Genomic DNA, 12896 nt, shown 5'->3' with positions numbered 1-12896 from the left:
ATTTTACTTGTTATTACTGGCAACTGAAGGGATTCATGGAAGGGTCATAGTACAACCTGTGGGTAGACTGATGCAGCCTGTAATTGACCTTGGCGTGTCATCCCTAGTTCAATCTAGCCTGTCCTTTTGATTAGCTTAAATAAGGTTGTCCCAACACTAAGTTTGCATCTTCATCCCTACACTAGTTTCCGTCTTCATCTCCCTCTTGGATTTTCTTGTTTGAACTAGTTCCTAGTACTTTTTCTTTCTTTCTTTTTTTAACCAACTCAAACTTCTTCACTAGCAGCAGGTGCAAGCACTCAAACGCATGCTGTCTTTCACCACAGCTGAAGTTTCTGGTTATAAGTGAGACTGCAATGCATGTCATATATTGTCCTCCCTTTTTTTTCTCTTCTACATGTAAGTGAAAGTATCACACCCTCTTTCACTTATGTGTGTAGGCAGGTTCTGTTGTGTACAAACCTCACTGCTCAGTAGCAAAGTGGGCTTCAATACCAAGGAGAGGAGCCTTGGTTCTGTGGTTGACAAACAACTGTTCAAGACTGGAATCCCCACCCACCCCCCCCACCCACCCCCCCACCCCCCACCCCCCACCCCCCCCCTTCAAGGGTATTCAAACTTTCCTTTGCCTGAGGCAAGGCTTGGGCTCCAGTATTTCATTTCCTTGGGTGAGTGACCCCACCCCTGAAGTATGAAAGTCACTCTAAGCCCACCTCTGCTCTCTCACACAGGACCAAATGATAGTTTAGGGGTGGAAGTGAAAGGAAAGTGACCACAACACTCGGAGTGACCGAGAGATCTTGATTGCAGCAGTGCAAAAGAGGAGGAGAGAGAGAAGAAAGAGAGAGCAAGGGAGCGTGAAGCAAGAGATTGAGACAGAGAGAACAAGAGATGGGGGCCCCGGCAGGAGAGTTTTTAAAGCCAAATTCTAATGGGGTCTCTGGGTCTCCAAGCTTCCTTGTTGAAGGACAATGATTGGATTACACAGTAGTTGCTACGGGTATCCTCCTCTGCCTTCAGGCAGATGGGGCAGGGGTCAGATGTGGGTTTCTGTTGCACCAGATGGGTGGGGGTCGAGTGTTCAGACTTGATGTAAACAGGTAATAAAGGACCAGACCAGACGGGGGGGGGGGGGGGGGGTGTTGAGTGCATGTGTTATCTTGCAGCTAACATCTGTTCAGCCTGCCCTACAGACAACTTTGTTCGGACTGTCCTGAACCTAACATTCCTCCCATTCGTTTTTCTATGTGACATGGGGAAATCATAAAATCCTCTGGCTACATGCTGCTTAATGGTGGGCAGTGTGGGACCTAGGAGGGAAAGTGGAGGTATATTCTGGGACAGGTCTGGGAATACCAGGCAGCCAGAAATAACACCAAGTGGCTATAAACAGTTATTTTGGCAGGGGTAAAGTCCATAAAAGTTCCTTGAAACCACAAGTCATCAATGGCATCAAATCAGTCCTGGGCAGAGAAGATCCTTGGTATCAGCCATTGGTCCTGTCTTAGGGACTCTGGGAAGTATCAGCAGTAGCTTGGTTGAATCCAGTAATGTTAAGGGTGACTGCCCATTTTCAGCCAGTGGAAGGGCAATCGCCTTGACCCATAAACTGAGAGTGGGTGGTGTAATCCTGGTGCCATGTCACTTGGATGTTAAAGCATTATATGTGGTTGGGATAGAAACTTGAAAGAAATTTAATGATTAGTAAAAGAAGAACAGGATTGGTAAGAAATTTTGAGTTTGGTGGGCATGGTGGAAGTCCAGGACTGGATATTTGGAAGAGGTGCCTTTTTTCAGGTGGGAGACATAGTACCAGGGAGAATCTCTAAAAGCTTGGTCACCATTGGGGTAGTAAGTATGACTGTATGGGGTCCCATCCAGTGAGTTTGCAACGACTGAGAATGCAGTTTCTGAAGTAAGACTGAGTCACCCAGTTGAAGAGGGTCCAATTCAGTTTGTGGTTGTGCTGGGGTTGAGGCAATGAATGTTACAGGAAGGCACTGGTCTGCTTGTTTCCTGAAAAGTGGGGGCTGGACCTATGTCTGACTGGGTGGAGGTGGGAAGTCTGAACCTGGGAATGATCTGCTTTATGAGGATGGAGATGACGGTGTCAGCAGTTTCCCTGGATGTAGGGAAATCTTCTATCCAACCTGAAAAGGTATCAACCAAAGTAAGTAGGAAGTGAAGATTATTGTGCCTAGGCATGTGAGTGAAATTGATCTGCCTGTCTTCATCTAGATGGTAGCTCCTCATCTGCTGTGTGGGGAGTTTAGGATTGATACATCCTTGTGGAAATACTGTAGAGCATACAGAACAAGCAGAGTGGACCTGCCAGAGAGCAGATCTCATTTCTAGGAAGTGAAAGAGAGGTTGTAAAATCTGGAAAAGAGGTTATGAAGGGTGTTAGGTGGGGGCAGAGTCTCTGGAGCTAGTGTTATACTTGAATTCAGAACCCCCAAAAGACCACCAGAGACCCAATATCGATGTAAACAGCAAAGAGGTGTTTATTTTGAGCTAGCTCAGTTCTCCGAGCACACACAGCAAGTGGTGACACTGAGAGGCCCCAAGCCCAGGGTTTGCAGCAGTTTTATACATTCTTTGGAGAAGGCAGGGACCCCCACATACATCATAGCATCTCTTAGCAAATTATCACACGCCACAGGAAAATCAAATAACAACTCTAAAACATGATTAGCACATTCACTGGCAGGAACAAGTTGGGTACAAGTGATTGGTTACAAATATTCATTTGAACTCATTGGTTTAAGCCAAGAGGAGTGTTCATGCTGAATTACATGGTTTCCCAACACCATAAAACTACTGGGAGGGTCATCTGGCATCCCAGGTATTTCCCTGTCTCATGCTGATTGGTGGCTGCTAGGGGGTTTCTATGGGTCTCCAACTAGCCTGACTGAGTCAGGATCACCTGGTGCAACAGATCTTTCCTGTTATTTGTAGATAAAGCATTTAGCAGGGTGGGAATGTGCCTAAGAGTGCTCTGTGGGTCTTCCCAAGGACAAAGGTCATGTACCATCCCTGGACAGGCTTTGCTCTGAGGTAGAGGCTGGTTTTTCACTAGAAGAGTAGGTCATGAGTCTAGGTCTCTGTCTTGGGCATCAGGGGCCGGTAGTCTTAAAGAAGTAGTTGATTGACAGGCTGGTTGGTGAATTTGTGTATCTGATCTTGCAGGAACTTCTGTAGGCAATTTAACATACAGAGTTCTATTAGGAGAAACATAAAGAGGACTAATAGGGGTCCTGTGAGGGGGAGGAGCCAAGGCCACACTTGACTGAACATTCCCCGTGGAGCCTGTTGGCCTAGTTGCTGTCTCCTTTTTCTAGCTGTTCGTGTCCTTCATTACTCCCAGGAATGACTGTGTTTTAGCTTAACTGTTTTTGGTAGGTGTTTAAGATCAAGCTGGTCAAAACTGACTTTGTTTCTATCATTAAGAGTCAGCTGAGTTCCCATAGGGGTCACTCGTGGGAGAACTTGAAAGCAGCTTCATAGTTCTGCTACTATCTGTGCTATGATGGGTCCAAATCTTGGTTGACCATTTGGCTTTCCTTGGAAGCATTAGGGACATCTCCTGTCTTAAATGACCCTCCTATTCACAGCAACTTCACTGATTGGCTTTCCATTCTCCAGTGGTCTCATTAATCTCCCTGATCAGGAGGTTATGTGGCCCAGAGTTGCAAAGCTTTTTAGAGAAGTTCCCTATTCCCTAGATTCAGACTGACTCAGAGGGCAAGAGTCAAATATTGGTTTTCTTGGCCATTTTAATTTAACTTTAAGTCTTGATCTTAAAGATCCAGCAAAGTCAGTTTCACCTTAAATTAAGAGAACTGGCTTTTAGCTGAAGTCAGGGCTACTTTGGAGTCATTCTGATATGTAGTAAGATGGTAGGCAGAACCTTATCTCAGGGAAGGCAAGGTTCTTTATAAATCTTAGGTAAAGTGTTCTAGTATTGAAGTTGATCTTTGTTTCTTAAATATAATTTTATAAAGTTTACATATATTGTTGCTTGATGTTACATGAATAGTAGCTAACAAAATATGATGTTACATTTAAATTCTACCCAGTGTATAGGACTTCATATTTATCTTATTGATAACAGGTCCAGTTATAGAAAAATAAATGATATAAATAAATCTCCAATATGTTATTCTTATAAGTCTAAAATTACCATGCAACTTTAGTTTGGAGAGCACCAGCTTGATATAATGTTTGCTTTTTTGTTGCTGTTGTTGTTTTTTGAGCTTCTATCTTAAAGACTTATATACCTAGAAAACATGAACACATTTAATGGACAAAAAAGAGTAATACTACCACAATTAATATTGATGGTTTTATATTAATCAAGTTTAGCTCTTAAAGAAATAACATACTAAAATATTGCAAAATAACAGTTGTTGTTTAACCACAGTTGTATAATGCTTAATTCCTTCGAGTTACTTGCTCAAAAAACTTAAATATATAATCAACTTACACAGACCTTTTTTATCATTTACTGAATCCTATATAGCCAACATAAACAGACCTTCTTTATCACTTGCTTAAACCCTCTTATTTAATCACATACACTCTCTTATCCCAAAACACATTTTCCTTCTATTAAATCCATACTTAGAACCTTCTAATTTCTCTTTCCCATCTGTTAACTCCTTCTTGATTCACACTTTAAAACAATCCTTGTAAATTTCTGAACTTAGGCAAATTATTCCATTTTAATAAGTGAAATTTTGTTATTTGAAGTCCACAATTAACCCCATCTGTTTACCAGTTCATGAAAACATAAACCATGTTTAAGTGTATAGAAGTATACTGTTGTAGTGATGGACAAGGCAAGGCACCTAAGGTAGCACTCAAGATGGGGAAAGAGTTTTATTTGGTTGCAGCCAGATTCAGAGGGCACCTAACAGGAAGACCTTCCAGGAACTGGACAAAGGCATGGAAAAAGCCTGTCCCAAGGAACTCACACACCCTGCTGCATCCAATTTCAGAGCAAGTCCCAGACACACCCTCAGCAGCCCCACCAGGACCCAAGGGAACCAGCTGTGAGCAGGACCAGAGGCCAGGAAGGGCGCAGGCCTTCACGGGTACTGGAAGCTCATCCCCCTACATCCCAGCAGTGTGACTTTGGGCAGGGCGCTGCAGCTCTCTGTGCAGCCTGAGCATGGAAATGCACAAGTTAAGTGCCTGGTACACAGCAAAGTGGTGCTGCCTTGGCCAGAAGTGCCAACACTGCCGCCCTGGGAAACTGAGGAAGGCCCCAGGGTCGCACCCGAGTGCGCAGACTGACTGGCCAGGGGGACTGGCCCAAGGCACCTGGTGCCTCGCCCTGCGTGGGGTCCACAAATGGCAGGGACTGGGCAGCGCTGCTGCAGCCTCGGGGCACGTTGGTCTGCCTCGAAGGTGCGGGCCATCCACCCGACCCACTCCCTTTGTGGCCTTGGTCTCTGCTGCTCTCAACCTCCACAGCTCCCACCAGACACCCGCCTGCTGGTGCCGACCGCCACTCACATATCGGCCCGCCACCACCAGTACTCAGGAGACTTCGAGACTTCCCTCCTATCTGCACACAGCGGATTGGTCTGGGTCACCGAGCCCGAGCCCAGGGTCAGGACTAGGTGTTATCAGGACCTGTTATCCATATCCCTTTCCTGGAATCCTCTCAACCAACCCTCTTGACCTGGAAGGATTAAAACCCAGGTGCTGTCATGTTTTAATTTGGGTCCCCCCAAAGACCCCCAGAGACCCAGATCAATGTGAGCAGCAAAGAGGCATTTATTGCGATCTAGCTCAGTCCTCCATGCATGGCAACTGGGGGCGCTGAGAGGCCTTAGCCCAGGGCCTGCAGAAGTTTATACACTCTTTGAGGAAGGCAGGCACCCCACATCCATCACAGCATCTCTTAGCAAATCATCACACATCTTGGAAAATCCAAGAACAACTCTAAAACACGATTAGCGGATTAAGTGGCGGGAGAGACTATGGAAAGGATTCTTGGTTAGTTCAAGGGTTTGATGCAATTAAAAATGATTGGTTTAAACCATGAGGGTGTGGCAAGGGGGGACATGTGCCCAGCTGCAGGGTTTCTAGTTTAGATATTGGCCACCACACCTAGGTGGGGGCATCTGGAATTTCAGATATTTCAATATCTTGGTCTATCTTCAGTGATCACCATCTGCAGCTTTTTTAGAACTGTTTCCACAGAGCTTTTCTGTGGTATTTTCCTGACTTAGGACTATAGTAGATCAAAGAATAAGTTTCATAGCAAAATGAGGTCACAAGTAGATTCAGGTTGCTTAGGTCTTTCAGTGGAAATTAATACAAATCTGGAAATCTCTATGAAGATTAAAACAAAAACTAGAAATGAATACTGGGCCTATCCTGTTCCTGAGGGCTTAGGAGATCCTAGTTTTGAGCCCTGCTCTCTCCTTCACTATTTATTAAGGATCACTTTACAAAAGCACTCTTTCTTGAGGCTGTGACTCTCATCATCTTAACACAGTGACCCCCATGTGCTTTCTGTGACCCTGAAAGAAAAAAAGCCGGAATGCTGAGGGAGTATCCCGAGACTGAGGGGAAGGGGCCCAAGTGCATTCCATTAATTGTTTTCCTTGATGATTTAATGGTTATTCTTTTTCTTTGTTTTTTTGCAGTGTTAAATTATAGAAAAAAATACTGAAAATTGAAAAGCAAATGTGTTCATGAAGCCAGAATTAGACAGGCAGTCAGTACAGACAGATAACGTGAGTCAGGCAAGATCAAGAAGACCAATTTTGAGTGATTCCAACCATTTGGAGACTGTCCCATAAGGGAAGAATTTTAACTCTCTCAGAGTGCTTCTCTGACCCCTGTCAAGAACCTCACCCCTCCACCTGTAACCAAGGTAATCTGTCCCAAGAATTGCCCCTCTTTGCAGGAGGCTTTAAGGTGGTTCATTTGTCTTTGGCTCTCTGAATTGCCCTTCCTCCTTCAGCCCACCTGTGTTCCACTTTTGGGCCACCCCACCAAGAATTTCTGGGCCTAGTCAAGGATTCAGGAAGGAGAAAAAAAAAAAAAGAAGAAAAGGCAGGAGAACAAAGGAAGCCTAGAACACAAAAGAGGACAGAAATCCTCTCTTCTTCGGACACCAGTGTTATCGTTGTTTACCAGTGACGAGTCCTTGCTTCTCCAATGTTGAAGTATAACACCAGAGAAGCATGCCGTGGCAAGGTCAGAGTGGAAAGTAGAAGTTTATTAAAGGACAGCAGAAAAGACTTATCCGGGAGGAAGAAAGGGACCCAAGAGATGGTATCCATGGAAGGGCGATGTCTTCCTCTTTTTATTGCTAAGGTTTTCTTTTAGCTTTCCTGCATTTCTGTCACTGTTCCTGTCCTTTGTTCTGTCATCTTTCAGTAATGGAATGTAGGTGGGAAGGCCTGAAGAGTGGGGCACACGTGGGCCAAAGGTAGCTTTGTGAATCCAGCAAGAAGAGCTGACCAGATTCCCTCTAAGAGTGGAGGAATGTAAGAAAAAAGTTCTCACATCTGTTGAGAATTATCCTCTGAACTATTTAACCAAGTATTAGCTTATCCTGTCCTTGGATAAGTTGTATCCAGCAAAGAGATGAGAAAATTGGGAGGCTATTCTTTAAATTACATCAGGAGGGGGCTTGTTTCTGCTGCAAAGCTCAGAGGGTTCCGTCTGAGAAATCACATCACCATCAGCACACTCAAAGACAGAATTGAGTGCTTTCACAGGGATAATAGATGATATATAGATATACAGATATATAAATATAGATAGATATACGATATATAGATGTATGGATCTATAGGTAGATAGGTAGGTAGATAGAGAGATATATAGAGAGAGATTGATATATAGATATAGATATAGAAAAAACAAGAGGTATTGTTATGCTCGAATTCGGGACCCCCAAAAGACCACTGGAGACCCAAGAACAATGTAAGCAGAAAAGAGTTTATTGTGAGCTAGCTTGGTTCTCTGCATGCACACACAGCAACTGGTAATGCTGAGAGGCCCCGAGCCCAGTTTTGCAGCAGTTTTATACATTCTTTGGAGAAGGCAGGGACCCCACCATACATCACAGCAACTCTTAGCAAATCATCACACACAGTGAGAAAATTAAATAACAACTGTAAAACATGATTAGCACATTCACTGGTGGGAACAAGTTGGGTAGGGGTGATTGGTCAGTACAAAAGGGGTATTCATTTGAACTGATTGGTTTAAGCCAAGAGGGCTGTACGTGCTGAACTACATGGTTCCCCCACATATTATCAACCACCATAAACTACTGGGAGGGTCATCTGGCATCCCAGGTATTTTCCTGTCTCATGCTGATTGGTGGCTGCTAGGGGGTTGCTATGGATCCCCACCTAGCCTGACTGAGTCAGGGACACCTGGCTCAGCAGATCTCTCCTGTTATTTCTAGATAAACAACTTAGCAGGGTGGGAATGTGCCTAGGAGTGCTCTGTGGGTTTTTCCAAGGACAAAGGCGATGTCCCTTCCTTGGACAGGCTTTTCTCTGAGGTAGAGGCTGTTTTTTCAATATTTTAAAATAAAGTGCATGCATGGCAGGCTGTCTGACCTGAGCCAGGGCTATAGCAAGCATGATTATGGAAGAAGAAATGGTTTGTGTCACCATCACACAGAAGTTTCTAATGGTTCTTCTGCAGGGACATCACCTCTTATTTTTCCAGAGACCCTGTGTGAAGACTTCCAGAGCTGTTGAGAACCTCCAAGGACATGCTGCCTGTCCCAGCCCCCACTTTGAGTGCAGATTTTCTTCTTTCTTGGCAGGATGGTCCAGAAAGAATTTAGACAGATGGGCTGGGGATGTGGCTCAAGCGGTAGCGCGCTCGCCTGGCATGCGTGCGGCCCGGGTTCGATCCTCAGCACCACATACCAACAAAGATGTTGTGTCCGCCGAGAACTAAAAAATAAATATTAAAAATTCTCTTCTCTCTCTCTCTCTCTCTCTCCTCTCTCACTCTCTCTTTAAAAAAAAAAAAGAATTTAGACAGAAAAGGCTGGCCAGCCAGCTTCCACTGACAGATCAGAGTCGTTGCAAGGCCACCAGGCCTTGGACAGAAAAGTTGGGGTCCAGGCTTCGAATGCTGCTAATGGACCCACCTTCTTTCCTGTTCCTCTTGTGACCACCAAAAGATAGGAGCAGGTTCTATGTCCCTTTCCATGACACAGGTAGGCCCTCTTCCAGTCCCACCCAGGCTGCATGGGAGGTGTCATTAACACTAGAGGGAGTTGGAAGTCTTCCATGAATGCCTTCTGTGACCCCAATACTAACCTATTTGTGCCTCAATTTTCACATGGGTCAAAGGAGCTGGATAAGATGATCTTCAAGGCCCTATCAACTCTGCACATAATAGTGTTTGTTCCTAAGATTCCCTGGATTTTTTTCTGACATAGATTTTTTTCAAGAAGCAACTTTCCCTTCTTCTCCCAGGGAAATCTTAGCCACATGTTTCTGAACTGTTCCACACTGCCTTCTCAGGACTAATTTCACTGAATCTTTGCTTTTTTTCTCAAGGCCCTGGTGGCTAGAACTGGTAAGGTCTTGCCCCGGGACACACTGATCTTTATTCCCATGGAACTTCTTCTGTGGAGGGGAAGACAAAGGTGCCCCCTCTCTTTGAGCATTGGCTCAGTCCTGGGCCCCAGGCTGGGCTCTTTCATTTGGGTTTGTTAATTCATTAAATTTTCAAAGCATCTCAGAGCCACAGAGGAGTCAGTTCAGATGAGGAAACTGAGGCTCAGAAACCATGGCTTGTGCAATCTCCCAGATTAAGAAAAGGTGAAGCTGGGAATCCAACTGCATCTGTTTGGCCCTAAAGCCAGATTCTATCCTCTGCATCATGTAACATCCTGCCTTCTTCTTGGAGAAAATTTCTGGGTCAAGGACAGGGTGGTCAATTAGCAGAGAAGGGAGAGCACAGAATGTTGCTCTGAAGACATAAATACATCTCAGGTAAACAGGGAAGGGAAAAGGAGACACTCAAGTCTCAGAAACTGGCAATAATTCACTTGAAGCCAAGGTTCCTGGCATGTGGCATCACACCCAGTCTGCTCCCCACCCAGATTTGTCAATCTGACTCTTTAGAGAGGACTTTGTACCAAATCCTAGAAGAGCCCAAAAGGCAGAGTGCAATGTGCCATCATTTCCATCACAGAGGAGCTGTGGGAATTTGGATAAGTTCCTCCCATGCTCAGAAACCTTGTTTTATTTTCATGAGTAATGAGTGTGAGACTCTGCACCTATCTCAACAGATTATAGTGGGCAGCAAAACTGAACAGACTTCTCTGACTCAGATGTAAAAACATTATCGTCTTTCAATCACAGCACCCACACATTTCAAGCATCACCTATGGCAATACCTGGCAGACATTTTTGAATCTCTAGCTGTCACCAACTTTGAACAGTCCTTTAAAGCTTCATGAGTATTTCCATACTTTCAAGCCTGTGATTCAGCCAACAGACCTCTAAGTAGGAAGGGCTGCTCCTGTCTTTGGCTGTAGTTCATAGATTTAGAAACTAATGCCCACCATTTATGGTTCCCAGCTTGTTGAAGGGTTGACATGGAGTTGGAGCCCTCTGTCAACATTTCTCCATCTTCTTGTCATTTGGAGAGAGCAGGCTAGTAAGGACATCTCTACAGCCATCTGTGGTCCAGATGTGCCAAAAACCCTCCTCGGCCCCGTGTCCCTGCACACTGGCCACGTACCTGAGTTTGAAGCCAGCCTCAGGACTGAGCATGGAGGTTAGCACACAGGTCAGCCCTCCTGAGGCCACCACACCCTGAGGGCTGCTGGTCTTCTTTCCTGGTTTTTTTTTTTTTTTTTTTTTTTTTTTGTGTGTGTGTGTGTGTGTACTGGGGACGGAACCCAGGGATGCTTCACCTCTAAGCCCCATCCCCAGCCCTATTTTGTATTTTATTTAGAGACTGGATTTTGCTGAGTTGCTCAGGGCCTCATTAAGTTTCTGAGGCTGGCCTCCAACAATTGAACCTCTTGCCTCAGCCTCCCAAGCTGCTGGGAAGACAGAATGCACCACCATGCCCAGCTCTGAGGATTCATGGACACCTGTAAATGTACCATGACGACACCTTGAGTGGGACTCACCCACAGAGCACTAGCCTTTATAGGCATCTTCCTCCACAGCACACCCCCAGGTCCCCTTCTTTCCCACCAGCTGGGCACAGTCCCTGGGGACATGACTGCTGGGAAACTGCCTGCAGAACTGGATGATTTGGAATTTGTTCTTCATGGTCATAGGATGCTGGCTTATTTCTCTGTCTTCAATGCCATTTTGAAACCAAGGTGGTTCAGAGTTCTTTACAAACAGCCAGTCATGAACTCAATTTCATTAAGGCCAATTAATCCTAAATTCTTTATAAATGTGCCCAGAGGAAGTTACTAGACTTTCCACTTTAATTGGATTTGGGGCTTTAAAGATGCTTTCAGGAGTGAAATGGAAATTTCTCTTTTCTCAGAGGGGACCTACCTTGCCAGCGATTGCCATTAACCCCGTGTGTTCCTCAGTGGGTCATACACCAACTTCAGAGCAGACTGTCAGGCCTCCAGCTGAGCTCCCTGTCACCCCCAGAACTGAACAGATCTGCTAATGCCACACTGAATCAGAGGTGGAGGAAGTCTGACGTGGTGGCAGAATCTCATTTCAGCAGGGCACAATGGTACTTGTCTGTCATCCAGGTGGCTCAGGAGGCTGAGGCAGGAGGATGGCAAACATTTTGAGGCCAGCCTCCACACCTTAGTAAGACAGTGACTCAAAATAAAAACACCAAGAGAGCAAGGGATACAGCACAATGGTAGAGCATCCCTGGGTTTGCTCCACCACAATCAATGAGAAAACCTGCCGCTGAATTTGGTTTACTAACACCAGATTTTTGTGATAAATTTTGTGTCTATGTTCATGGGGATATTTACTTGGGTTTTTGTTTTGTTCTGTTTTTTCTTGTAGAATCTTTACCTGATGCTGTTACCAGGATGACGCTGGCTTCATGGGAACATATTAGAAAACATTTCTTCCTATTTATTTATTTGGTAAAAGTTTGAGATGCATTTGGTTTCATTCTTTGTTTTGGCACTGGAGTTTGAATCCAGGGGTGCTTATACTCAAAGCCCCATCCCCAGCCTCTTTTTATATTTTATTGAGGGACAGGGCCTCACTGAGTTGCTTAGGCCCTCACTTTTTCTGAGGCTGGACTCTGATTTGTAATCCTCTTGCCTCAGCCTCCCCAGCTGCTGGGATTACAGGAGTGCACCACCTTTCCTGGATGGTGTTCATTCTTTAAATATATCATAGAATTCACAATTGAGTCAAGCCATTGGGTTCTGGGCTTTGCTTTTCTTTCTTGGAAATCCCTTGCAGATAACCATAACTTTTTTTTTTTTTTTTTGGTACTGGAGCTTGAAAACATGGGTGCTTAACTACTGATCCACATCTCCAGCCATTTTATTGTTTTATTTTGAGATTAGATCTCACTAAATTACTGAGGCTGGCCTCCAACTGGAGATCCTCCTGCCTCAGCCTCCTGAGCCCTGTGATTACAAGCATGCACCAATGTGCCCAACTGAGAAAAATAAATAACATCTATTTTGCTTTATCCACCATTGTTTGGAGTCTCTCCATTAATGCAGTTATACTGACATTCTAACTAATACAACATTAGATCATCACTTGCACAGCTGTGAGTGTTTAGCTGAGGTCGGAGGACATGATGACATAAGGGCTCCTGGGGAACGATGAGTGACTTTCTCCTCCTGAGCAGCAGTACAGAAGAAAAGGCAGGCTTGACCCTGGGCTTGGAGGTTCGAAGCTCAGATGGGACAGAGGTCAAGGCAGGCA

The sequence above is a fragment of the Spermophilus citellus genome, assembly GCF_964194105.1.
Source record: "Spermophilus citellus genome assembly, contig: SCAFFOLD_61, whole genome shotgun sequence".
In the NCBI taxonomy this organism is placed as follows: Eukaryota; Metazoa; Chordata; class Mammalia; order Rodentia; family Sciuridae; genus Spermophilus; species Spermophilus citellus.
The sequence above is the reverse complement of the archived record's forward strand: the minus strand, read 5'-3'. Positions refer to the sequence as shown.